The sequence below is a fragment of the Haemaphysalis longicornis genome, unplaced genomic scaffold (genome assembly GCF_048455015.1).
Source record: "Haemaphysalis longicornis isolate Haplotype H1 unplaced genomic scaffold, Haemaphysalis longicornis Haplotype H1 scaffold_4, whole genome shotgun sequence".
Classification (NCBI taxonomy): domain Eukaryota; kingdom Metazoa; phylum Arthropoda; class Arachnida; order Ixodida; family Ixodidae; genus Haemaphysalis; species Haemaphysalis longicornis.
In genome coordinates this window covers 165,777,285-165,804,528 of record NW_027526361.1, presented here as the reverse complement: position 1 = coordinate 165,804,528, position 27,244 = coordinate 165,777,285, and the positions used below count along the sequence as shown (strand labels likewise).

The window sequence follows — 27,244 nt, the reverse complement described above, 5'->3', positions numbered from 1 at the left end:
CACCTTCGAAACAGAAGAAGCGTTTCGTTGTCCATATCTTTGCTCACATCCACATGAGGCGTGATGCGGGTGCCGCATACTACCCACGGCAAAGGTGATCGCCTCAGGAGAGCGAGAGAGAGTGCGCCTTGCGACAAATTATTCGTGCCCGTCGGTTTAGGCGATCGAACTTTGCTTAAGCAACTTGGTAAAAAGGAAATGAACGGGACTATGTGCAGGTCATGACTACGTCCAGGAAACGATGTTCTTTATTTCAATATGTGAAACATACTTTGAGCACTTGATATTTTGAACGGGTTATAAGTGGAGCAGTGAATGGTTAGTAAAACCGCGGGGAAACGGTGGTACTAAGGGGAGAACGCTGTCTTTCTATTTCTGGTAAGAACTTTTCTAGGCTGGAATACGTGCCGTCGTCAAACTGTTATTAACCTGTCCATGAAGACCGCCTACATTTACTTGCGTGCCTGGTCAGGAACATATATTTTTGCAGCGCATTTTCTAAATATTATCCAAATCTTCGGTGGCAATCACGGCAGAGGCCATCAAATAACGCGAGATTTTAATGGCGGACCGCACGTTCGAAATCCGCCGGAAGGGCCGAGCTCTGGAGCAGCTAGCCCCTCCTGGGGACACGCAAGGAGGCGGGAAAAAAATGGAAGCAAACGCTGAAACGTGATCTCCAGACGCGCACCTATCCCGAGCAGAACAGCAAAAAGAGTTGGAGGGAAGTGTTCGGAGGACACGGTGCGAAGGCAGCATTTCTTCATTTGGCCGCTCTTTCTGCATAGTGTGCGGCGGCGGAAGGGAAAGAACAGAGCACAAATGAGAATGAACAGCGAGCGGCAGACCACGTCAGTTGAGGGCGCTGCCAATACGAGCAGCGGTAAAAACATTCAGCGGCCGTGCGGCCCTTGGATGCGCAGCCTACGCGCGGGAAGCCGAAAGAGAACTGGGCGCCTGGAAAGAAATATGGAGGAGCAGAGGGGATGCTGGAAGACGCACGGAGAGGATGGAGCTGAAAACGGGAGGAGAAAGAAAGCATCCTCCATCGCCATTAGCTCCGAGCGGCCCGCAGAGCAGCGCGCGCTGCGGCGAGCATGGGAACCAATCGCGGAGTCCGGCTGCGACCGCGATATCGGCGGCAGTCGCGCGGGGCGCTGAGTCTTCTGCGGCATCAGCTCTCGCTACTGCCGTCGGCTGCTCTGCGCGAGCGGCGCCCTGGCCTGCCGTCGGCACAGATCGCCCGCGCTGCTGGTCTTCGTGAAATACCTGAAATCGAGCGGTAGAGCGACAGGCGTTATTCGCTACGTGACCAACTAGCGCCACCAGTCGTCTGCGACGTTTCAGTGATTGCGGTCAGTCGGCTGTGTGCCGCGTTGGTTGCGAGACGGCGCCTGGAGGACTGCTCTCACCATCCGACGGGGCACTCACGGATCGTGGCGGCGCCGCCGGCAGCGTGGAGGCGCGAGTGCACTAGGCTCGCCATCTCACCAGTTTAACGGATTGATTGGGGGGCCTCTTACTCCGGCCGCGAGACCTGACACACGCACTGCTGCTGGCTAGGCTTGTGACTACACATGCGAGACGAACCATCCACCGGTACTCGCTGAAGAGGATTGCAGTGTGGTTCCTGTACACTTGCTCAAGGATAGCAACGCTTAGGGCCGGACGCACAGACGTTACTGCGCACCAGGTAAGCAGATCAGCACGTTAAGGCCATCTGCAGCATGCATTTGCCTGGCAATACGGTAACGAAACACTTTCTTTTAAAATTTTACGTTGGCCACGTTGTTTTCTGAAGGGATGTTCTAACCACGCAACCCAGCAAAATAGAAAAACGTTTTTAAAGTTATGGTTCTTTTAGGCGCGCAGCTACACCAGGCCTACGAGAGATGCCTATTCTGACAGCCTGGGAATTGTACGCCGAAACCTCGACGCACAGACGTTGTCATTTTCGGCCGCCCATCATTTTTGGCTCGCATGCATGTGTCGCATGTATACGGCTGTTATTTTCGAAGAAACTTCGTGAATATTTCAAATAATGTGTCTGCCGATCCAACGTCTGCCTCAGAGATTTATTAAAATGAGGGAGCTCATTATGCGTGCCCTCAAAGCAGAACTATTGTTGCTAACCGCCCACTAGTGAAGTAACGGTGACGGCGATGTTTGGGGGATGCGTGCGCTAATGCTCAGCGTAAGATTGAGCCCTTCACACTGTCGGTCGGCCTCGAAACGCGTCCATAAATCTTCCCGCCAAGCTCAGGGCAGTTCTCGAAATCTCCCCCATTAAGCGCTGACCTGAATTCCGCTGTGGTAACGCTGGCTTATGTGGACTGCAACAAGACATCGATCCACGACGTCTATAAACGACGCTGCATACGAGATTAGATGAAATAACAGAAGAAATCTGAGAAACGTTTGCCAGGTCAGAAACGTGCATGGAAATGCGGCGCTTTTTAAAGAAAGGTGCAGTTGTGCACCTTGGGCTGCCAACAACGCCGGAAAAGTCTGCGCGCCTTCAATAAGCTACGACGGGACGACGCAGCATGGCGTTCGGTACGCGAGAAGCCGCTCAGCGACCTCATGGTCCAAAATAAATATCAAACGTAAACAATGTTTGTTCGGTAATCGAGTCCCCAACAAACACAACTGGCGGCCGTTTCGACGCTTTCTGGGCCATTTGGGTTCATTTTAGGAGTGGTTCTTGATTTAAGCCACCAGCTTCAAATCGATTTACATTGTTTTTTTTTCTTTCAAAATAACCGTTTGGGTAAGTTTAAAGCAAACATCGAAAAGTTCGTGAAAGTGACTGACAATAAGGCGTAAGTGCATGTATGCACATTGTAGCGTGTGTGTAAGTGTGAGTTGGTGCCTTTGTGAAGGGCGATGACATCAGAGAACTTCTGTCCCGCCCCTACTAGCGATGTTGAGGAGGCAGGGCGCATGGCAGATGAGCTCCATCGAGGTGAACCCCGATGGGTGTGGTGCCAGTTTTACCATTCAGCCTTACGGTGCCACCCAATCCCCTACTGTACTTCTGTGAGATTATACATGTGTGCCGTCAGTGGATCCCGCCCTCGGGGTTTTCTGAAGGCCCCAGTCGGACGCGAATAAGCTGGTCGAGGCTTCACTACAACAGGCCCTGTAGTGGAAGGCCAGTTTACAAATCTCGTTCTGTCGGGTCGCCGTTACTGGAGGGTTTCACACAGCAGGACGTGGGCGCAAATTGGAATGAAGCTACGCTGGATCCGAACAGCCTGCGGGAGACACCGGGTTCTGCTATTTTCGCTCGAACAGTCTATGGCACGCTGTCACGCGGAGGTTTTCCAGCTGGAGCGGCCCCCCTGTGGCCCTAAAAGGCCGAGTGGTGGCATCTTTATTCAAGGAGTTGTTATAGTAAACATTGTTCTCTTCCAACTGAGAGGTCACAGTGTTCAATTTAGTCATTCTTATTTCTTGACGGCTAACGAGACATTTTGTGAGGGATGTCGGTTCTCTATCTTTCACCCCTTTTATTTTTACCTGCGGCAAACGATCGCGTCATGCACGGTGGAGAGGGAGCAACGCTACTACTTTGAAGTCGTCCAAGGCGTTTCCAGCGAATGGGCTGTGCTGCCACTTGGGGAACACGCAGATCTACGGACACTGCGACAGGCTAGCTAGCCTGATCGGGAAGTCATCTGAGAGTTCTTGCCGCTGAATGTCGTATATTTTACTAAATGGTTGGTACTGCAGGCAAAGATGTTGGTTCGTGCAGCAGGCTCAATACATAGCAACTGAAGTACAAACACCGCACGGAGAAGATGCTACCCATAGCATGTTGCAAACACGTATAGGACGCCTTGTCTTGGTGCAACAACCATAAAAAGAACAGCGCACTTGAAATCGCAATGGCGCATAAATGCAGTGCCCCGACATCAGTAGCAGAAAAGCAAGAAATTGTCATACAGAGTAAAATAAACACCTACAGTTAAAGGGGGCAACACCTTTTAAGTATACTCGCATTAATATTTCTGACGGTTCTTGCGACCAGGCATAATGTTAGGCCTAAATTTACATCGCAACAAGTCTTTCCACTAGTTGTAAAAAATTAAGTTGCGCAATAATGCATAAAAACTAAGCTTCCCACCTTTGTAGTGCACAGCACCAAGGGTCCCTTACCGGTACTCACCTACGGGGCAGAAACCTGGAGGCTCACCAAGAGGGTTAAACTTAAATTGAGGTCGACTCAGAGAGAAATGGAACGGAAGATAATGGGTGTAACGTTAAGGAACAAGGAGAGAGGGGAGGGGGTCAGGGAACAAACGCGTGTTAAGGACGTATTAGTAGAAATTAGGCAGAGGAAATCGACGCGGGCAGGGCATGTAATGCGTTGGTCATTAAGGGTAACAGAGTGGATCCCTAGAGAAGGCAAGCGTAGGAGGGGGCGGCAGAAAGTTGGATCGGCAGATGAAATCAGGCAGTTTGTGGGGATAAATTGGTCGCAGTTACCCCGGGACTGGGATGATTGGAGATCTATGGGAGAGACCTTTTACCGGCAGTGGGCGGAGATAGGGTGGTGATGATGGGGACCAAGCGTCCGCTACTGTGGTTTGGCGGCTTCGTCGGCCTCTTAACCGAGTGAGCGGAGGAAACACCGAAGACAGAAGGAAAATGGAGGAAGGAAGTGTGGCGAAAGGGTGTACGGGAGAGTGATGTGCCGAGGTGGCGCCGCAGAATCCCAGCACGCGCAGCGTGATGCACGTACATGGGTCCTTCGGCGTTCTCCCCGTTGCTCCTTTCTCTCGCAATAAAGCCACTCTGTATCTCTCTCTTCTCTCTCTTCCTTATTGCGTAGCTCACACGAACCACCTGACATTTTCGCTGGCGGTTCAAACACTATTCGCAATAACATGCAAGGAGGCGACGACGCGGTGCGAGACAACGGCCGAGTAGCGCGCGCCGCCGTGCGTTCGCTGATCACTCACCCACTTCCTGGGACGAAGGAGCTATGTGCCGTGTCCGGGAAGGCTGCAGTTCTCGCTGCGCACAAATTTCGCAGTAGGGAGAATAGTAATCCTCAGCCATTTTAACAGCGACGATGTTGTACAAGCCGTGAGTCCGGTGTTGCAAGAAAAAAATATTAATAAAACGCGGAGCGTTTCTGAGCGCGTGCCTCGCGGCCAACGATATACTACTCACAGCGCCAATTCTGCAACGCGCCCTGCACCCCGTATCACATGGTGTGGGAGTGCCAGCTTAACCCCTCACTTTCCCCGATATCTAATCCCTCGATTGAGTAGTGGGAGGAAGTGCTGGCCAGCTCAAGCCTCGAAGAGCAGCTTCGGCTGATTCACCGGGCTGAGGCGGCTGGACGCTCCAACAGGGTCCTAAACTGAGGAAACCGCCCGCTTGACTCCCCTCATTAAATAAAGTTTATTCTCTCTCGCGCGCGCGCGGCGACCGCCGACCATTCCAGGCATGCGCAGTGGCTTCAGAAAAAAGAAATCCAGCGCTGTCGTCAAGCGCTACCGCTCATGGGATGCTTGGCATGAGGAACACAACGATATCGATGCATATGACGACGACTACTGCTAGCACAATGCAAAGCAGTGACGGAACATGTAAATAAACAATTCGAAGCTTGTACAAATGCATGGTGATGTGTCCTTTAGTGCTCACGTTTAAAGAAGTCGTGCAGCTGTGAAATTGTTCAAGCCTTGTGCGACTTAGTGCAAGCTTTGTCAGTTGAGCTGGTGGAAGTCTAAAATGCTGAGGATGACTTTTCATCCATCACTTCCCGCGAAGACAACGAGTACTATACTCCCGATGTATATGATGACGATTACTAGCACCCAAACCATGCAAATAAACAATGATACTGAAACTTAATTATGTGTCCGGCAATGCTCATTTACAACTGCTTCACCTTTAAAGTCTTGCACGTGAATGCAAGCTTCAGTGATTTTGTTTTTGAATCATGTGTGTTTATCCGGAGTTCTCGCTTACATGCCTTTTGCTTATTGGAAAGACTAAAAGGGGGCGCTAAACAGACGAAGACGAAGTAAGTCACAAACACCACGTACAGGCGCCAACTTCCAATTGTTTATTCATGAAAAACGCGTTTACTTATATACAGGCCAAGAGTACACAATCGAGATTACTGCCATTAAAGAAAATTTGCTGACGGCCATCATATAAAATAGTAACATCATGACGACACAACACACGCACTACTGATACAGCATACGCATAATCATGACGACTAACACACATTCTACTCTGGGTGCTTATACGCTGTCTTTAATAAAAGACAGCTCTTTATCACTAAGTGATAGTGACGGCGTTCTGACGCACGCCGTCACTATCTTTTATTAAAGACAGTCCTTACAGCTTATAAGCACCCAGAGTAGAATGTGTGTTAGTCGTCATGATTATGCGTATGCTGTATCAGTAGTGCGTGTGTTGTGTCGTCATGATGTTACTATTTTATATGATAGCCGTCAGCAAATGTTTTTGAATGGCAGTAATCTCGATTGTGTACTCTTGGCCTTGTGTGTAGTATAAGTAAGCGTATTTTTCATGAATAAGTAGTTGGACGTTTGCGCCTGTATGTGGTGTTTGTGTCTTACTTCGTCTTCGTCTGCTTAGCGCCCCCTTTTAGTCTTTCCAATAAGCATGAACCAACTAGCTCAACAAGTTTTGTTATGCCTTTTGCATTTGCTCGTACCAGCTTTCAAATTTCTGTTGGGACACTCTTACCCTGGTATTCTGAGTCCTTCCTCCACTACAGCCGTCGTTCGAGGCGATCCTTGAAATCGATTTGCTTCCTCCCCTCATCCGAGTGGAGGGAGCAAATGGAGTGGAGGATGGACTCATAATGCGGTCCATAGACAAATTCCACCAGTCGCCACCCCATACCAAGTGCCTTTAAATCTGCATTGGACGGAAGGAAGGACAGGCAGTCAGAGGGATTAACCAGGTTACAGTCCGGTTGGCTACCCTACTCATGCGAAGTGTGAAAGGAGGGATTCAAAGAGGAAGAAAGGGTGTTTAAATAATTTGCTGTAATAGTAGGGCACCGCTGTAGCCGCGGGTTGCATGCTTGCATTCACGACATCTACCGATACAGGACTTGCCATGTATGTGCCTTTAAGTGGTCAGGAGGTTGGTAACTTGCAAGTGACCCTGAGAGAGGGCGTTTTCATGGTTACGGATGGAATCGTTGTAGGGCACACGAAGAGGTAGTTTGCAAAGGTGACGTAGAGAGAGCGCTGCTTTGGAAAGGTGCAGAATGAGCGTATTTTGGTTGAAATGACCGGGATGCATTTAAGAGGCGGTGGCGTAAACTTTAAAGGATCGCCTTTCTTGGGCCACCAACGCCAAAGCTTGGTCGCTCTGTCTGTCACTCAAGTCAGCCGCCTGGCCAAAGTGAAAGAATGCTTGAGCGGGAAGTATTTATAGGAGGGCCATTCGAAGCTACAAAAACTGTTGACGTGACCCAGACTTGTCATCGTTGTTCAGGGGAAATTACCCTTTAAATGTGTTTAAAGAAAAATGTAAGCACTATCGCCCTCCCTATGACCTACACTGCTCATTATTATTCAGACGATTATATCGTCAAAACAATGACTATGGGCATACACGTTAGTATAAGGCTTGAGTCATTAGGATTCTGTGCTCCTAATGCGTACCTGGTCTTCAACCCGGTTACAAGACAATGGTTGTACAAAGCGGTGAATACTAATGAGTGATGTAGGTCCCAGTGAGCGCGATGGTACATGACCGAGAGTGTCGGCGTCACTGCAAATGTCGTCGGAAGACTATAGACCCGTGCCGGCTCTGCCTCGTAACGCCTTGTTGTATATCCCCCCGTTACCCCTCGCGGTCTTCGTCTTGTCGTTTCTTGTAACGGATGCAGCGAAGGTTTGCTGAATACGATTCATTCTTCCCGCTTCCGCAGAGCTCTCGCACCGACTGCTGGCACCTTTTCCTTCCATTGATGTTGTAACAGCTCGACGAGGCGTATTTATTCACGCGACCGCCTTACGTTTGTATGCTCAAGTACGGGCGGTGTAGTGCAAAGATACTGTAACGTGGCGGCAGTACAAATGGGCCAAACGGTGTTTGAGGGTGAAGCGATCTGTTTTACAAGACGACGGTCACGAGAGAGCTCGCGGAAGGTAATGTTGATGAGATGTGGTGGTGGTGGTTACGATGATGATGATGACGATGGGCGCTTGACACAGCTTCTTCTTCCTCGGAGGTGCGTACGCATCCGAATCTTCCCATGACAATATCAGCGCCAGCTGGAGATCGAACGCCAGCAAGGGGATGCAGCGGTTCCTGAGGAGGGCTGTGACCCACGGAGGGGAGGCATGCTTCCGCACGCGCCATCCTGCACCGATGAGGGCGAACAGGAGGCTCCTGGCGACGGCGAGCGACCGAAACGAGTCCCAGGGGATGCTCACCGAGGGGCTGGTCAATGGGTGACGGGCGCTGCCGCGAGGTTGAACGGAAAGTTCATCATCAGATCAAGCTGTAACTGGCTTTTCACCTACTCGTTTTTGAAATGTTTCGGGCCTGCCCTGTAGCTCTGTTAATTTAATTAAGTCTCGCCTGTCTTCGACACCCTATTTACCGTGTTTTTATCGCTATCACAAGATTACTCCTAAAGAACGCTGCTGCTTTCAGTTATACACTTCTGTTGCGCCTGAAGCGTGCCAAAGGTGTTATTTTTTCGGAATGATATCCACACACCTTTCTACTGTCAGTTTTACGCTTATTTTCCCCTTGAAATTGGCCTGATGTGCCGCTTTTTTCTCAACAATGTTGATACGTGTGATTTATGCCACTAATTTTTGGTACTTTTTTGCTCAAATATAGAGAGTTTAACGCATCGAAACTACATCCGGGCTATGAGGTGCGACGTAGCGGAGGACTTCGGATTAATTTTGACCAACTGGACATCGTTAACCTCCTTCGAAATCTCCACACACGGGCGCTGTTACGTGTCGCTTCCATCTGGAAAGCGGCCGCTGCGGCCAGGAGTTGCAACTAGTGCATGCAAATATCCGCCAAATAGGTTAACCGGTTGAACCGGCGGGGATGACTACGGCCTTCAAAGCCGGTTCTTGGGATATGCGAATACACCACAACGGATGATCAGCATATCCCGTATCAATAGCCGGTTAAACGGGTATTATAATATACGAACGCAATAATAGGAGGTTCTAACACGCTACACAATTCTGTTCGATCGAGTGTATGATATCTCATGTGAGGAACGGATAAATTCGTATTCTAGGCTATAAAATACGTTTTGTTAACATACAGTTCTGTTTACCGTACTGAAATCCTTTGACAACTTCGTAATATACAGTTTTAGTTTCACGTGCGTACAGAGTTCACGTACGCAAACGTGAAAAGAATACGAAGCCCACGCGAATGTAGATTGAAACCCTTCTAGTTACACGTACTCGACGCGGTCTGCGCGGTTGGCTTTTGCATGCAAGCGCCCTCCGCCCATGTACGCGCGTTATTCCTAGCGCCATCTACAAACACAGATACTGCTGTAGCCACTGGTAACCTTGCGAGCCGGTTGCTATGGCGACGACAAACGTATGTTCGTCAGGCTTACCAGCTGAAAAATTTCCCTTCTAACTGAAAACAAAAGGTGTTCACTGATTTAAATTTAAGTTTAAGGCGAGTATAAGAATGGGACGATTGAAGGCTAAATAAACAGCTTAGAGCGTGGTATCGCACCGAGGAATTAAAGACGAAGCCGTTTTCGCTGCGACGCGGGAGGGCTAGGCGGCGCCATGTTGGTCAACTGTACCTACAAAAGCAACGTCAACATCGCAACGTAAAAATTCGGATCTCACGTCCGTGCGTGAGCCTCACGTAGGCCCTTTTCGTCCTGCGCATGCGCACTGGTCACCCGTGAAAGTTCTACGTACGTGGAGCTTCTACAAAGTGAAACTAAAACTGTCCAATGTTAAAGCAATTTCTCTGTTGCACTTCTTCGAATCTGGAGTGTAAAGCATAAATACGGATATCAGGCTATCTGAATAAAAAAACCGGTTAACAATGTACGCTAACCGATCACTCCAGTTATCTACCTTAGAAATTCAAATAGTTGGTGAATCGAATAATCGGGTAACCGGTCTTGCCGTAAAACTGGCTCGGTATTGCCCCACTAATCGAAACCGCGTCATTCTGCTCCGCAGCACAACGACTTAGCCACAGAGCCACCGGGGCGGGTGTTTCGGTAATTTGGAATAATTTTGTCCACATGCACAAGAATGTTTGGAACTTTCTGTCAGGCGGGTGAATCGAGTGACAAGAAGGCAGAACAAACATTTCCCGTGTAAATAGCCCGTGAGATGCCATCGTGCATAAAAAAATTGCACTCGTGTCGTTCCAAGTGCACAACACAAAATACAAAGAAACACCATGTTAGCCTGCAACGAAACGTGAATCGAATTGAATTGGCTTTGCATCCATTGCATTAGCCATAGAGTAGTGCGAGGAAAGGAAGAGAGGAAAGCGTTACGCGACCGGAATACGGCTGCAAAGCAAGCAGATGCGTGAACATTTTTTGCACCGAAACTCTCAGCCTCTCCTTGGTCGGAAAACTGTGTGTCGTAAACAAAAAAAAAAACAATGAAAGTCGTTCCACTCAATTTGAAAGCTGTCAGAAGTGCAGAGCAGTGATTCGCCGTAATGGGCTGTGGCGCAGTTATCCACTCACTCTTGCCACCCATCGCGCTCTTCCCTGCCCTGTCTCATTCCTCTCCTGATGAATTCAACGCAGGTTTGTCCAACGCATTTCAAATTTCCCGCCTACGCAGTTCTCGCGGGCCCCCTGCGTGAAACTGCGCCGGCGGAATTTCTGTTCTTTTTGTGCTTGCTTTTCCTCCCGCACGTGCCGGAGTTGCACTGCCACTTTTTGTCGCTTACTATCGTAAAAACCAGCCCAACCAGCGTTCCTAACTAAATGAACGTGGGGGCTGCCAGGTATATACACAGATTTTGCCTGAAATGTACCTGCAGTTTTCTTTGCGCTTAACAACAAGGAGATGTATGACAAGCGCCAGTGGTTCACGCGTTTGAGAACGGTAATGACTATATAAACCGCTTGGCTTTCGAAGCCTCTGGGGCCGGGACGCCGAGACGACAGCCGCTACGACGGAACGCCGTGTGGCTCTACTTGGGTCCAGCGAGCGAGCTACGACGACAAGGCGAGCCCTTAAAGTGCTCTGCACTAAAAAAAAGAAAAACAGCCCAGGCAGCACCCAGCAGTTCTCGCCCAACACGCCAAGCGCATGCGTCAGGCTACCAGCACCCAGCATTGGCCGCTGGAGAAGCCCAGCGCAAGCGACGAGCCCCCCGAGACTACGAAGAACATTTCATGCTGTCCCTTATCGGCATGTGTAGTGGTTTACAACAGCTTCGCTGGACATCCATTTCTTTCGCAGGTCGGGATGGCGGCCATTTTTCTCCGTAGTACATTCGTACCTCATTCTTTGTTCCGTTCTTTGGGCCTCTCTCTTAATATTCCAGACGGGAAAATAAGCAAGCAACAAAAAGCTGCAAAATGAGAAAACGCTGTGTATAACATCTGGGCAACCGTGACAATTACTTCCGGGAAATTGTCTCGGCAGTTTCTATAAAAGCTGGCTGGCCTAAAATTTGCTGAATAATATTACCTCACAACGTAACCTAACATAAGGTCGAACCTCACTGAACTTTACCTAACGTAGCCTAACCTTTTCTACCGAAAGTATTCTAACCTACTGAAGGTATCGTAGCCTACCCAAATCTAGCCGAACTGCAACTAACCTAACTTAACGCCGCCCAAGGAGATTACACAACCTGTATTAACCCTAATCCAACCTTGTGTGTTGACCGCTTGATATAGCAATAACCGCAATGAAAAATGAGCATTAACAAACTCATGATGAGTGAATACTTCAAAAATTCCCAAAGCTGGAAAAAAAACTCCCCCGATGCCGGACTCCAACTTGACCCTCCTCGTATAAATGCAGGTGCTATACCGCAGCGCCGCAGGAGCAGCTGAAAGAACGGGTTTTCGGGGAATATTTTCCCCGGAGAATCTTCGAGTGGCGTGCTCAGATAATCAGAGGTGACCGCCGTGAGAGATTTCTGCCGGTAATTCTCACAGTTGCCGTGATCATATACACACCATGAGAAAAAGCGCTGTGTCATTAAAATTACAAGGCCAGTTCTTGGTATGGCCTCTTTCCAGTTTTAATACACGAGCTCAGCAGTACGTAAAATTCGCAAAGAGTCACAAAGCCTGCAAGAGAGGAAGCCAAAGAGGTTGCAGCTCTAATCTTGGCAACTGGTTTGGTCAGTCTCTGCTGCTTTGGTCAGTCTCCAGCCTTTGTACGTGACAAATGTATGACAACAGTGCGGGACTAGTTTGTATCGCGGGACTACTTTGTGGACGATTTCTCGTAGGGTTGTTGCCTGCGGGTAGGGTTGGCAATGTCGCTGCGTCCGCTAGCGGTGGCAAGCCATTCTTTCCCAACCGAGACAACGTAGAGGGATTCCGCGAGGTGCCAGCTCTTCATGGGTCATATCGGCGGAAGATCTACAAATTTATCGTATTTATCACCGCTGCTCTAAACCCATTGACAGCCACGAAAGCATAAAATTGCAATATGGGTTCGGTCCACCTCAAGGCATTTCATGCCTTACAGCTTGCAGCTTCAAAGGACCCGCCCAAAACGGGGCAGTAACAATAAAACGTGGACAATGCCGACCTTCGGTCATTACATTCGGGGGTCACGAAACAGCCGAGCAACATACCGGCTCTACAATACGGAAATAGGAAAAAAATATGGCGATACAATCGGGAATAAGGAAACTTTCTCGGAAGATGTTTCGCTGTTTCCGGGATGCGTGCACCTTGTCTGCTTGACTGACCTTCAACACGGAAGATATTCGGCCGCCTACCTTTCAGTGGCAGCAATAGAGGCATTCGAGAGGCGCTCCACAGGAAGTCGCAGCAGCAACAAAGCGGGCACTGGAAAATGTGCACCCTGCGGCAAGCAGTTCAGGCAGGGGTGCTGCGCTAGCGATTTCCGCGGCTTTACGAGGTGCTTCCAACCACACAGGAAAAGGGGAGAACGTCGTCTATGAGGCGCGCTGCGATGCCGCTTTGTAGTAATGAACGCCTTGGCAGCGCTAAGTACGGGTATCATTGCGATCAAAAATTACTTAAGTTATCTACATACGTCCCCCCTTTAGCAAGCACACTGAGGTATCCTTGGAGAAGTACTTCGATTGCAAGCGCGGCCACATCGTGGAGAGCAATTGTGGGAGGTCTCTTTCAAACTGTACACGAGAGACCTATGCCTGTTTCGAAGCGCGAGAAAAAATCGACAACACAAAAGGAGAATGCCGATGCAGCAGAGGCTACTCCGTCGGCATCTGCCCTGTCCGCAGTCCCCTCTTGTTTTTAACAACAGACCGAGCTTTGGCTGTTCGGCGCACCAAAAAACCTCGACGCCTGAAGGAAAAAGTGTGGTTAGGGAGGTCCCGGGAATCGAAAGCGGAACCTTTACGCCAGGCAACCGCGAACCGCACCAGCCACCCCAAGGCCTTTCAGAAGACACTGCAGGGCTCGTTTTGAGATCGGAGGTGTGGAACAAAACTGCGAGCCGGCCAAGTTGGAATTGATGCATCGTGACAAATAGCTCACCCGAAAGGGGGCGAGAAAGGCAACACGGATAGGCACTTCTAACTGATGGTTTAATCGAGAAAACAGATTTTTTTATACCCCACAGTACTGGGCAGAACAATGCAAAATGGAAGGCGACGCCGCTCACACCAAAACTTGTTCACCCTCAGTAATTTCATGCGCAAGACGACAGCAATATCTCCTTATTAACAATGCCAAGAAATGTTGGTTTACACAATCTTTCTTGAAAGTTTATTAGGGTTCTTGATCAGGATGGCAGTGATTCAAAGAAAAATTTCCTCGAGATTCTTTGCAATGTGATGCCAAATGTGTGCACGAGCTACCTTTTAGACTGGACCAGCCACCCCAATCCAGCCCGGACCAGCTCCCTTAATCTTCCGTTCATCCCTGTTTGTGTGCGCTATTTGTGAAGAGGTGTGGAGGCAGGCCAGGCATTTCGACGACTGCCTGATGGTGACCTTCCCTCAAATCCGACGAGGCGGCCCAGGCAGCACACTCTTCTTGGGCTGGTGAAAGACGTCGGGGAAGACCACGTCCGGCTGTGAAACGCCTTACCGCACCTACCACTGCCAAAGAGGGCTAATTCTACTGAGGCCAAGGTCATCGTTCTAGATGACCAGACCGCCACAAGAAGCTCTTGGGCCTGAGCCCGACGTTCAGCGTCGAACCAGTTGAGAGGATAGCGCTCACTAGGTCTATCTGGGCAGATGAGATCAAGTTTGCGGGGATAATTTGGTCACAGTTAGCTCAGGACCGGAAAATTTGGAGTTGTATGAGATGCCTTTGCCGTGCAGTGGGCGTAGACAGGCTGATGAGGATGATGTTGTTAATGATGTCTGTTTCGGTCTGTGTTGCGGAAGAAGAAGGTCCATGGTTCACCGCGGAATGCGTTGGTGTAGCCTCCAGGACTGAAGGTACGTGGCGCAAGCTCCAGACGGTCCGGAAGTGGGTCTAGTTTGCTTTGAGTAACCAGTTGCACCTCATGGCCTCAGATAAGGAAGGTTTTTTTGTCGTCGTACCCGATCGATTTTTTCCCCGTGAAAGCTGTTGATGCTGTTCGTAAGACCTTTCGGCGTATAGATGTAAAAGCTTTGAACGTGAAGGAACGTGCCGGTTCCCAAGTAAGTTCCCACAACCTGGAACGTCTTGGAGGCAATGTAAAGCAGGAAAAAGGTTAACGCTGAAAATGTTCTTCTCCTCTAAAATGCATAAACCCTATGTGCCGCTTCGCGCTATTGTTTCCGACCGGAGCTCCTGGCGGAGGATGATGCGGGGTAGTTGCAGAAACACCTGTACTCCCTACAGTTTCTTCACGATACGTTTCTAAACCCCAATTCGAACAGCCTTGAAGAGTTTTCGAGTAAGAACAACCCCGGCACGTGCAAAATGTGCAGCATAGATGTTTACGATTATTATTACTCCATCTCTCCCGATGAATTGGGGAAGAGTGTGAAGAGGTGCATCACCGAGGAAAATAATGAATGAAGTTTATCAATAGTTGCGTGGTTGCGATTGGCACTTTTCGAGAAATTCTTTATTTATACTTAAGTCAACCTTTGTAGGGTGGAATGGGCTTATATTCAGAAAAAAACGGCATATGTACTGGTTTAAGGGTGGCTCCATTCCGGTCCTGTCCTAGTCTTTGATTTGCCACCTAAATGATACGACTTAACCAGCGCCGGAATTAACGCTGTATACCACTCCGTGTGATTTGAGCCGTTGAGCAAATACGTGTACGAACCAGGCCTGTTAGCGCGTTGGTTTTCCGCTGCATTTGCGTGATTTTATGGCGAGGCAATACTATAGTAATAATAGAAATCTATAGTTAAAAAGTGAACATTGAAAGCTGAAAACAAGCGCTGAAGCCATGGAAGCAGCATAACAGCCGCTCGCAGTAAGGGGGGAGGGAAGGGAGGCTGGTAGAGGGATAGATATTACAGCCTTGGGTGACTGCTAGGCTTAACACATAAGTAGTGTGTCTAACAGCTTCATACTCACACGCAGAGCGCCTGCCAACTACGCACCCAAAGGGCGAGTAAAAAAACTACTAAAGCCATGCCCGGTTCTTAAGAACTCAAAATACACAATTGGATTATCAAAGCCCGGCCACCGCCGATTGTGGGTGCGCAACAGAGACGACAGGAAGCTTTAACCGTTGGCTGGCCGTAGCAAGCAGCTGCAAGAGTGTGCAGATGAGACTACATAAGCTCACCACTCCTGTGCTGTACCAATGCTTATTTACATAAGTTGGTAGCAATGGCGGGATGGATGTACGGAAATGGGAGACATGATACAATCATCATAGAAGACATGATATATTGGCCGCGAGGCCCACCACTAGAGATGCCGGTGCTGCGATCGTTTTGATATCACTTGAAGGATCACCGTTCCTATCTTGCTGCGTAGTGAGCGCGCAGCGAGTGACAGTTCGCTTAGGAAGCGCGTTCTAAAAGTATTTTCGTGTGAATTTCCCTCGTTTGTGGTTAATTCTCAGTGCGTCAAGCGCAGTTTGACCTCATGGCGACTTTATAACCGTATCAACTGTGGTACATTGTCCGCAAACAACATGAGCGTGGTGGTGTACCGAAGCGTAAGCAGCGGCTTATTTCCCCGATCGACAATGTGGACTACGACGATCGCCGAGTTAAGTTTCTAGATTTCCCTTGTTTGCAAGAAATGTATAAAGCGGGAAATCATGAAGCGTTTACTGCTCGCAGAAGCACACGCACCCGCCGTGCCTGCCCGCACGGCCGACGGTGCGGCTCCAACCGACGCAAGTCGCGGCAGCAACAACTTGTCGCCGCTTTTTAAAATCACAAAAGTCGTGGAAAAGAATTTCCAGATTGGTGAAAGTGGATGTTAGTGTGATGAAAAACTGTGCTCGGTAGTGTCATCAGCTGTCGTTTTCATAGCGATGCTCAAATATCTGAAGTGATTTTTGCCAACCGGCCACGCCGGCCCGTTCACGCGCGGTGTGGCGAGTGGCCGAAGAGTGGCGATGCCTGCGCACAAGTATCGGCCGATGCCGCGGCAGGCATCTTGATCATCGGTCGCTTAAATGGAAATCACCGCGGTTACAGAGTTCCACATGCGAGAAGGGGGGTGACAACGCGGTGAAAAGTTGCGTTAGGGACTGTCGCAACTGTAACGATAGCGGCGATGAAGTATCTGCCGCGACGGTGAGCCTAAAGTTCCCAACATTCGATTACGTGCATGAGAGCTGTTGGAAAAAGCCCTCTCGTCGCACGCGCGCGTGTTGCGTTTGGGTTCCCCTAACTTCTTGGGAGCTCCCAATGCTCGGTTCTCCTATTCTAAATCTCCCCATTACCCCAAATAATTAACGACGTGTCCCGCCTCGTACACAGCCTCGCCTTCTGTGAGCAGTCGTGAGTTTCGAAATTGATGCTTGAGAAAGGCCGGCTCACTGTAAACAGCGTCGAACCAGTTGCAGTTATAAAAAATAAATTCCGTTGCAATTATAAATTCCCACGCCGAGCTCATAATGAAAACTAAATATAGCCATGTCCACACCCGCTCGCAGGCGTTGAAATCTCGCGTTCATACCGTTCATACATTGCGGACATGCAAGTTGTCGTGAAAAGTAAACACAGCCGTGCAGAGTACAGGCTACGGCAGTGATCGTTCATCAAATCCGGGCATTACTGCAAAAACATTGTAGGGGGAATAGGCACTCATTAACCAGAACTGCAGACCATAACAACACTTTTATGAAGGTGCGGTGAAGCAATCCGATCTCCGTTTTCGCGTAGTCATTCATTTACGAGGCAATGCGAGCTGTACGCGCGGTGAAGCCATGGCGCGCTAGGCGTTTCCATCGCTGTTACAAGATGTTTCCTTGCACACAGTCTTGTACATGTCCCGTCACAAGTATTTCATAATGAATTTACAGCGTACTTTTCTCCGCATCAGTTGCGTCGTCCTTGGCATTAGCTGACTGCGTATGTAAGAGCTGTACAGGGTCGCGATGGTAGCAACTACCCAAACGCGGCGGTTTCGCCGGGAACAAGCGAGTCGTTGATTACTTGCCCGAATTATCCGGTCTGCAGACAACTTTTTTGGTAATTTGCACCAAATCCACAAGGAGGGGGTAGACAGCGGCCACAACGAAAAAACACGCTTCCGCATACGCACAGGAAATCTTTCGTAACAGAGGGCAACAGGAGCTGGCGTCCTACAAATGGCGTCACTCGTTGGTGGCGCCACGGTATGTCCTCGAGGCCAATACAGTAGCTCCCGGTTCATCAACGTTGTTAGGCGGCGACAACCGACGTCGTTGTGCAGTTGGGTTTACTCTTCGTTACCGCGGCCGTGCTTTCGTCTTCGTCAGACACGCCGGTGGGTTTTCGAATGTTCAGGTGATGGCGGCTTGGGCTTTTCGCGCTGGGAGACACAGATTAGCCGCTTACATAAACCCGCCGACTCGACAGTGAGAGAGAGAGCGGGGAGGTGGAGGGGACGGGCCCTGTGGACCAGGGCGCACTGGCACGGGGCGTCCGAGTGCGCGAGGGCAGGCAACGAGAAGTCGAGGGGTTAGGTAGGATAACATCCGTGGAGCCGAAATGTTTCTCGTACACGCGCACATGCTCCGACTGGAAACCGAAAGCGAAGCGTCCGTCTCCTGTTGCGGAATGGCTCGCGTCCAGCTGTAGCGCTGCTCGCGGTCGCTAGGGAAGCAGAACAACGAATCTTTCCTATAGGAACCGGGCGGCCGTTCTATGGCCGTTCTATGTCTCACTTCAGCGAACAGCGCCGACCCTGGCGAACCGCTCGTCGGTAGAATTCGGTTATGGTGCCATAATTCGGTGGCGGCCAGGGCGGCGTACTTGCACATGGTTTTCGGTCGTTCTGCTGCGGGGCCGCTTGCAGAGCCTAGATGACCACAACTACGTTTTCAGATCGGTAAATATTGAGAGAGTAGGCTACCTTTACGAGGCATGTCATGTGTATTCACGCACATACTCTGTTATTGCAAATCGCAGACGACGCTCAATGCGCCAAGCTGGAACTCGGGCAGGAAGTGCAAGTCCGTTCTTTCGTGCAAATTGTTAATGCAGTATTGTTGCCAGCGTGTAGTTCGGCGCATCGACTAATAGATTGCTGCTAAAAGCACCTGCAATGACGGCATGGGTAGTTGATCCAAATATGCTGCATCTCTGGCCTTTGGCAGTTGATGAAGAAACGGCGCTGTGTATAAGTGACTGGAAAGGATGGGGGGTATTATCTAAGATTTACCCCAAAATAAAAATGCTGAGGGATTACGCTACGTAACCTCATAAGTTATGGTAAAAACGTGGTTCATTTCGCGGAAATGCGCATACAACAGCCATCAGAAATTGTTTCCAGATTAAATACCGAATGACAGTAGAAAAGTGACAATATTTCATAAGAAAGGTGACATGAAGGACTTGAAAAATTACAGGCGGATCAGTTACTGTCAGTCGTCTACAAGGTAATCGCTAATAGAATTTCTGCCATCTTAGGTTTCAGTCAATTTCATTAACAAGCGGGTTTCGTAAAGGCTATTCAACAATGGACCATATTCACACGATTAGTCAGATGACAGAGGAATGCGGGTAGTATTCTCAACCTGTATTTATAGCCTTCATATATTACGAGAAAGCATTTGACTCTGTCGAAACTTGAGCACTCGTTCAGACATTGCGGAATCAGGGTGTAGACGAGCATTACGTTGGAATACTAGAGTATATCTACAGTTCGTCCACAGCTACCATCGTCCTACGTAAGGAGAGCAGTAAAATATCTATAAGGAAGAGCGTCAGACAAGGAGACACAATCTCACCACTGTTATTCACAGCACGTTTACTAGGGGTATTCAGAACATCGGATTTGGATAAGGTGTGCTTAAGGGTGAATGGGAAATACCTGAGTAACCTCAGGTTTTCTAATGACGCTGCCTTGCTAAGTAACTCGGGGGACGAACTGCAAAGCGTGATTACAGCACTGGACAAACAGAGTAGAACCGTGGGCCTGAAAATTAATACGCAGAAAACCAAGGTATTGCTCAATAACCTCGGGAGACCGCAGCGCTTAGAGCTAGGTGGCGAGGCTGACATAGGTGAAGGTGGATCCCAACCATGACACAGAGATAATTAGGAGTATAAGAATGGGGTGGAGTGCATTTGGCAGGCATTCTCAGATAATGAATGGCAGCCTACAATTGTCCCTGGAGAAGAAAGTGTATGATAGCTGCATCTTACCGGCACTCACCTAACGGGCAGAAAGTGGAAGGCTGACTAAAAGTGTTCAAATTGAGGACAACTCAGCGAGCAATGGAACAAAAGATAATAGGTGTAACATTGAGGGTCAAGAAGAGAGCGGAGTTGGTCAGGGAACAAACTCGTGTTAAGGACATACTAGCAGAAATTATTAAGAATAAATGGACGTGGGCAGGGCCTGTAATGCGAAGGCAAGATAACCGTTGGTTATTAAGGCTAACAGAGTAGATCCCTAGTCCCTAGAGAAGGCAAGCGTGGCAGAGGGCGGCAGAAACTTAGATTGGCAGATGAGATCAAGAAGTTTGCTGGGATACTTTGCTAGTACGGAGCGACCAGGATGATTGGAGATTCATGGTAGAAGCCTTTCCCTACAGCGGCCTGTGACGATGATAATAATGATGATGACAGTTCAAAGATACTGCTTGACGTTGAAACGCAGTGCTTTATACTTATAATAAGCTTTTGCTGCTGCCTAAATAGTAAATGGTTTTTAAAAAAAACAGCTACTGCATGACTGAACGACAAGAGGCAGAAGGGTGTCAACAACCATTCCTTCGGTTTTACAACTGAATGCCGCGGCCGCATTTCACCAAAAGCTGCCACCTACGCTTAAATAAACAGAAACCGCGTCGCTTTCGCGGCACTGAAACCCCTGTCACAAGTTTTAGGACGAAACAAAGCCGACTGGTTCAAAAAAAATTAACAGAAATTTTGGGAATTGTCTTTTAATGAGTAAAAATTATTAGGCAGTTTTCCATTTTACCAACCTTAAGTTTCTCGAAGGCTATAAATGTGTAAATCCAACGAGCTAACCACATGCTCGGGATCGAAATACCCGTTGATATCGCCAGTTCGTTCTCAGTTCTCTGTCTTTGTTTTTATATACGCATTATAGTGCACGATTACGTGGAACTGTGATTTATTCATTCATTTTAAATATATTGTAAGGCCGATGGTAGGCGAGGCAGACCAGTACGCACAAACCACTTTATTCGCAGGCCGAGCTGCAAGGCGGCAAGATGGCGACCGAACCAGGTTACCGATGATGATAGTTCGAGAAGGTAGAAGAATCGGTGATGATGAGTATATACAGAGGTGAAGAAGCCGTGGCCGCAACCGAGCGCCAGTGAAGATGGCATTCCACTGGGACATTGCATTCAGCGTTGCGACCTTCCACAAACGAGGCTACCACTGGTCTCACAATAATATATTTACATTTTTGTGCGTTTCGTTCAACGGACGGTGGTTGCGAGATTTGGCCGATTTAGCTGTCACTATCCAAATTGGGTGACTTTGTTTCTGTTTGGTCATATTTTTGTTTTTGCTTTCAATGATTTACATTTACTTTTTAAACCGCAAAGGTATTGACAAGGCATTACACGTTTTGCGTTAAGGTACCCTGCAAAGAATGCTTACGCATTAAGAAACACAGGTTGACGGTAACACTCAGCCACAATTTTTAAAAATCCAACTGCGCGCAAATTAACGAGGACGTGAACACACTGAAGACACCACAAGCGCAGACTCACAACTGGTTTATTGTTACAAAAATCAGAACATTAAATACCCAGGCGCCCCACATACGTCACATTCTCAGCGCTATCGGCTGCACACACAAAAAATAAAAATAAAATAAATAAAAATTCCCCCGCATTTCCCCGAGGGGGAGAATGTGAAAGTGCGAATGCACGGTTGTCGGCCCGCTTGCGGCGCTTGCGCTCGGCCCCCGCAGCCCACCGCCTCGCCGCCTTCTCTTCCATCTCTTCCATCGGGTTTGTAGTATCACGTGTACACCACGCAGTTATCAAGCCGCTATAACGCCGCTGAGTCGCCAACGCACGCCGCTGACGACGTAGCTTGAATGCGTTAAAGATATAAGGCGCGTCAACACTGATATCACCGTTTCGTCCGTGGCTTGATCGGTAGAGCGTCGCGCTGCGGCCGCAAAGTCCGCGGATCGAAACCTGGCGCCGGATGTTGTTTCTTTATAGAGGAGCACTGCGGACGCCGACGCCGCCGCCGGCGGTGGATGGTTTGGGGTCGCTTATAAAGTGTATTCACACTTAAAAACTCAGAAGCACACGAATGACAGATAATTCCGCGGCGATAACACCATCACACATGAAATATCCTCCCCCTCTTCACCACGCATGCCCTGAAGAGGCTTCAAATTCATGTTTAGTGCCCATCTATGTAGGCTACTTCGCGACTAAGCAAGGCAATAGATGGGTGACTAATACAATCTGAACCAGCTTTTAAAATGTGTCTGGCTTCGACAATTTCTCTTGTCTGCTGATTCTTATGCCTGAATAAAATGGTTGTGCGCTCAAACACAGGGGTACATTCAGGGGTACATTCAGGAACGCATGCGCGGCAATGGGAAGACATGTGGCTCAGGTCCCGTTTTTCTTTCGAATAGTTATGTTCCTTAAGTCTTGTATTTAAACAACGCCCGGTTTGGCCAATGTTCGTCAAATGTGCTACGGGTGTTGTTTATTCCATACCACTTGTATGTGGCAAGGTATACATTGGCCAAACCGGGCGTTGTTTAAATACAAGACTTAAGGAACATAACTATTCGAAAGAAAAACGGGACCTGAGCCACATGTCTTCCCATTGCCGCGCATGCGTTCCTGAATGTACCCCTGAATGTACCCCTGTGTTTGAGCGCACAACAATTTTATTCAGGCATAAGAATCAGCAGACAAGAGAAATTGTCGAAGCCAGACACATTTTAAAAGCTGGTTCAGATTGTATTAGTCACCCATCTATTGCCTTGCTTAGTCGCGAAGTAGCCTACATAGATGGGCACTAAACATGAATTTGAAGCCTCTTCAGGGCATGCGTGGTGAAGAGGGGGAGGATATTTCATGTGTGATGGTGTTATCGTCGCGGAATTATCTGTCATTCGTGTGGTTCTGAGTTTTTATTTATTTTTATTTTTATTTTTTGTGTGTGCAGCCGATAGCGCTGAGAATGTGACGTATGTGGGGCGCCTGGGTATTTAATGTTCTGATTTTTGTAACAATAAACCAGTTGTGAGTCTGCGCTTGTGGTGTCTTCAGTGTGTTCACGTCCTCGTTAATTTGCGCGAAGTTGGATTTTTAAGATGCGTCAATACCAACTTGCCCAACTTTCGACCCTTTTACACAATTTTTAACGGCTTGGCAGTCTATCGGTGCCTGCCTTTCTTTCACGCATATGGTGAAATGGGGAGGGGACGGGGGTTGTATCTAGAGCTGCTGGCTGGTGGAATTGCTTTGACTCTCAATAAAATGACCATATAAACACGGGAGTTTCGTTTCAGGTCTCAGTCTTCCATGGTGCCATTCATGGAAACAAAAGGCACAAAGGTTTTGGCTGCAGAAACAAACTGCCTCAACTTGTTCACGGCCACAGGCTAATCGAAGTAATAAATAAATTTCCTTCTCTTCAAAGGCCACGTGTTAAGGCTGCTGTGGAAACCGTAGTCATTGAAATTAGTGCAAATATTTTAAACTGGTAGCAATTAATACTACAACTACCAATTTTATCCGTACTCAAATCAGATGGAGCTGCACGTACAGCTCCGTAAAAAAAATTCCCTCGCACTTCTTTGAGGGGGAGAGTGTGTAAGTGCGAATGCACGGTTGTTGATTGCGCGATTACGGTGGATATCGTGATCTTGGAGTGGAGAGGAGGCGCCCAACACCCGCAGTCACTGAGCGGAGAGAGGAGGAGGACAGTAGCGCCCGCCGTTACGGCGAGGGCTACACGAGCGCCCTCACGCGTCGGAATGCGGAGCGCCCGCTACGCGAGCGAGAGCTCTCCCTCCCGAAGTGGAGAGGAGGCGCCCAACACCCGCAGTCACTGAGCGGAGAGAGGAGGAGGAGAGTAGCGCGCGCCAATCTCCCCCCGTTGCTAGGGAAGACGAGGAGGAAGACGAGGAGCGCGCGCACCCGCAGCTGTTGCTATGCGGACGACGGCGGCGGACGATTCAGGCTCGCTTAAGAAGTGCATTCGCACTTAAAAGCACCGATAATAATAAAGCCCGCACCCAACATTACAAACGTCCGGCGAGTTTACGTAACCGTTAGTGCACCCAAGAACCCAACACACCTGCCTAGACTTCGTTTCACCTCACATATCCGCTCACGACACCACCTAAACATTAAAAGCACCGAAACAAAACTACAAAAGCAACAAATACAACTGGAGGCTGCGTAATCAAATGCGCCGGCCTATTCCAGTAACGAGGGGAGTGGCAAGCGGTGGCGCCGCCCGTCCCGCTGCCCGGGCCCTATGCACTTCGACCGCCAGAGCGGTAAGCAGGCATCGTATTGACCCGGTTTTCCCTTCGCGTTGAGTGAACAAAGGTATATCGCACAACAAACACCACAGCAGGAACGCGACCCAACGCAGTGCCAATGCGGCTGCTGCCGTCGAAGCCGCCTGCACCTTTACCCTGCACCTGTCTCGCAGCGGCGGCGTGCGGGAGCTTTGGCCAACATATGAAGCCTTTTCATACAGTTACGCATTAGTTTCGTGATTAGGAAAGCATCGGAGGACTCTGCTACTACGGAAAAAACGTTCCCCCAATGGTCTCCCCCACCCCGACTTTTAAAATGTCGAAAAATCCCTTTACTTTTATTGTTACAGTGAAAGCCCGTCAATTCGAAATTCAATAGTTAGAAATTATGAATACTTCGCACTGTAGGACTTGGTCCGGCCAAACTGCCATAGAAGTCGATGTATAAAGAAGTCCGTTAATTTGAACAAGAGTGGGCTCCGCCACGTAGAATTCGAACTACGTGCCCCCGCGCCGGTGGCATGGTGCCTGGGGTAACCAGGCACCATGCTGCAGAAAGGCTGCCGCTCTGTAACGGCTCACGTCGTCTCCGTAACGTGAGGGAAAACGGAGAGAGAAAAAAACTTTGGGTCAAACCAATTAAAACACGCATGGCGGACGCTTTCGAAGACGTTTTCTGTGCGGACTACGTCGGTGAGATCGCGAGTGCAAGGCTTTGTGGTGTGCTAACAGGTCAGGACATCATTTCTGTCGTCAGAAGCGCAAAACCTGTCTGGAAGACGAAGCACTCGTGCTGCCGTGCGCTCGAACGTCGGGGTCGGATGCAATAGCACCCGTCTCCTGTTTAGTTTTGAAGAAGGTGAATACCAGGCCTTCCGCCCTATCCGCTGCCTGGAGCAAAAAGTGCTTGCCGTCCTTATTGGGCATGAGGCAGGCGGCAATGACGGAGTTTTTCAAAGAACACATTACTGACCGGCCTTACAGCATCCTTATCGCAGTGAACCGTTGTTAGCATTCACTTTCTTAAGTTGTAATATTCATTATTCCGATTGAGGCGGTGCCCCCTTGCTGTTCGAATTAACGTGCTTTAACTGTATTTAGAAAAACCTTGTACACTGTAGGTGGGGCATGCGGTAGGGGGGCTGTACAAAAAATATATATCCAACACACGGAACGGGAAATATAATCCTTTATATATATATATATAAATATATAATAAGATATATATAAATATATATATATATAAAAAAAAATATATATATATATATATATATATACATATATAAAAAAAATAAAATATATATATAAAAATATATATAATATATAAACAAATCCTTTCTTTCCCAGTTTGTTGTGTGTAATTCTTCGACTTTCTTCTTTATTGTCGCGATCGTTTCCCCTGGAAGGCCACAACACATTCACCAGGTGGACCTTCAGTGAGCTGCAGCCGTCGAGCGTGCACCTGCGCTTGGGCATCCCGCTCGTGCAATATTCCGCAAGCTCAAAGTTTGATTCCCACCCCGACTAAAATTTAACCAGCTTTATTTTTCGCTTCCATGTGCACATACTGCTGTTGCCCTTTAAGGGCGCAAGCAGGAGTGGTTGAAATACAGAGCAGCGATTAGAACTGCATCGCTTCAGGGAACAAGAAATACAATATACAAACGTAACGACATATATCGCAGTTCCATTAAGAACAATATCCCGATCCTGTAGTGCCAATTTACATAGAATCATCGTTATACATCCAGTGATTGGGCACTGAAGGTCGGGGCGCACATACCAGCACGACAAAGCAAATAACTATTGATTAAACACGACTTTCAAGAAAAAGCTGACATTGATTTATCGATGCGCAGCTAATCTCACTCGGCAGTAAATTCCACTGTTCTGTCGTTCTTGAAAAAAAAAAACTAAATTTGAATACACTGGTGTGTCCATGAAATGGCGTGAGGTTTAGTCCATGATTATTTCGAGTTATGGTTGGCATAGCATACTTAAGATAGCTGTTATTGGAGAGGTGGTGAACTGAGTGAACGATACCATTCAAGAATTTTAGCGACCCGCCGCGGTGGCTCAGTGGCTAAGGCGTTGCGCTGCTGAGCACGAGGTCGCGGGTTCGATTCCCGGCCGCAGCGGCCGCTTTTCTGATGGAGGTGGAAAGCAAAAACGCCCGTGTGTACGAGATTTCGGCGCGCGTTAAAGATCCCCAGGTGGTCAAAATTAATCCGGAGCCCTCCACTACGGCGCGCCTCATCGCCTGCGTTGCGTCGGCGCGTTAAACCCCACAATCAAATCATTAAGAATTTTAGCGGATCGATATCACGTCGCGTAGGAAGTGAGTAAGGGCGTATGTAGCCGACAAATTAGGGCCATAGCGGCGACAAATGAAACGGATTTTTTTTTTTTTTTTGCACTGTATCAATTTGTTTGATTTCAAATTTTTTATATAGATACCAAATGATAGAGGCATAATCAAAAACCGGACGAATTAGTGTTTTGTAGATCAGTAATTTAGTTTCCTGTGGGGATGTTTGAGAGTGCGTCTTAGGTAACCTAGTTTTTTAAGAGATTTGGTGCAGACTGAATTGATATGTTTAAACCAGGAGAGGTTAGTAGTGAAAATCACGCCAAGTTATTTGTAATCTGAAACCCTTTGAAGCATTAGGTCACTGACAGAGTAGTTGAAAACGGAAGTCTGCGTTCTGGTGCTTAAAAGTGCGAAATCCCCTTCGGAAGACATGCTGCAGATTGGATAAAACATTCTTAGTCGCAAAAAAGTCGATTATATGTTTATAAATGATGTGCTCCAACCACGTGCCGGAATGTGACGTCAGCGACATCGGACGAAAGTTTGGCAAAAGCTGCTTATCACCAGACTTATAAATGGCCTTGGCCGTACGTTGGCCAGTTTCCAGGAAAGTTTGGTACCTATTCACGAGGGCATTCTGACAGCGGCTTTTATGTTGTTTGCTTTAACAGCCATTA

The 27,244-nt window shown here is 48.5% G+C and overlaps 1 protein-coding gene across 3 annotated transcripts in view; it reads left to right on the top strand.

Moving 5' to 3' along the window:
* Nucleotides 1-1,133: 1,133 nt before the first annotated feature.
* The window catches only part of LOC144179492 (neural cell adhesion molecule 2-like), a 408,645-nt gene continuing 382,534 nt past the window's right edge, over nt 1,134-27,244 (top strand). For all 3 annotated transcript variants that reach the window (XM_077707865.1, XM_077707866.1, XM_077707863.1), the window contains exon 1: nt 1,134-1,693. The gene's annotated coding sequence lies outside the window, so the exon portion shown is untranslated. The remainder of the gene's footprint in view (nt 1,694-27,244) is intronic.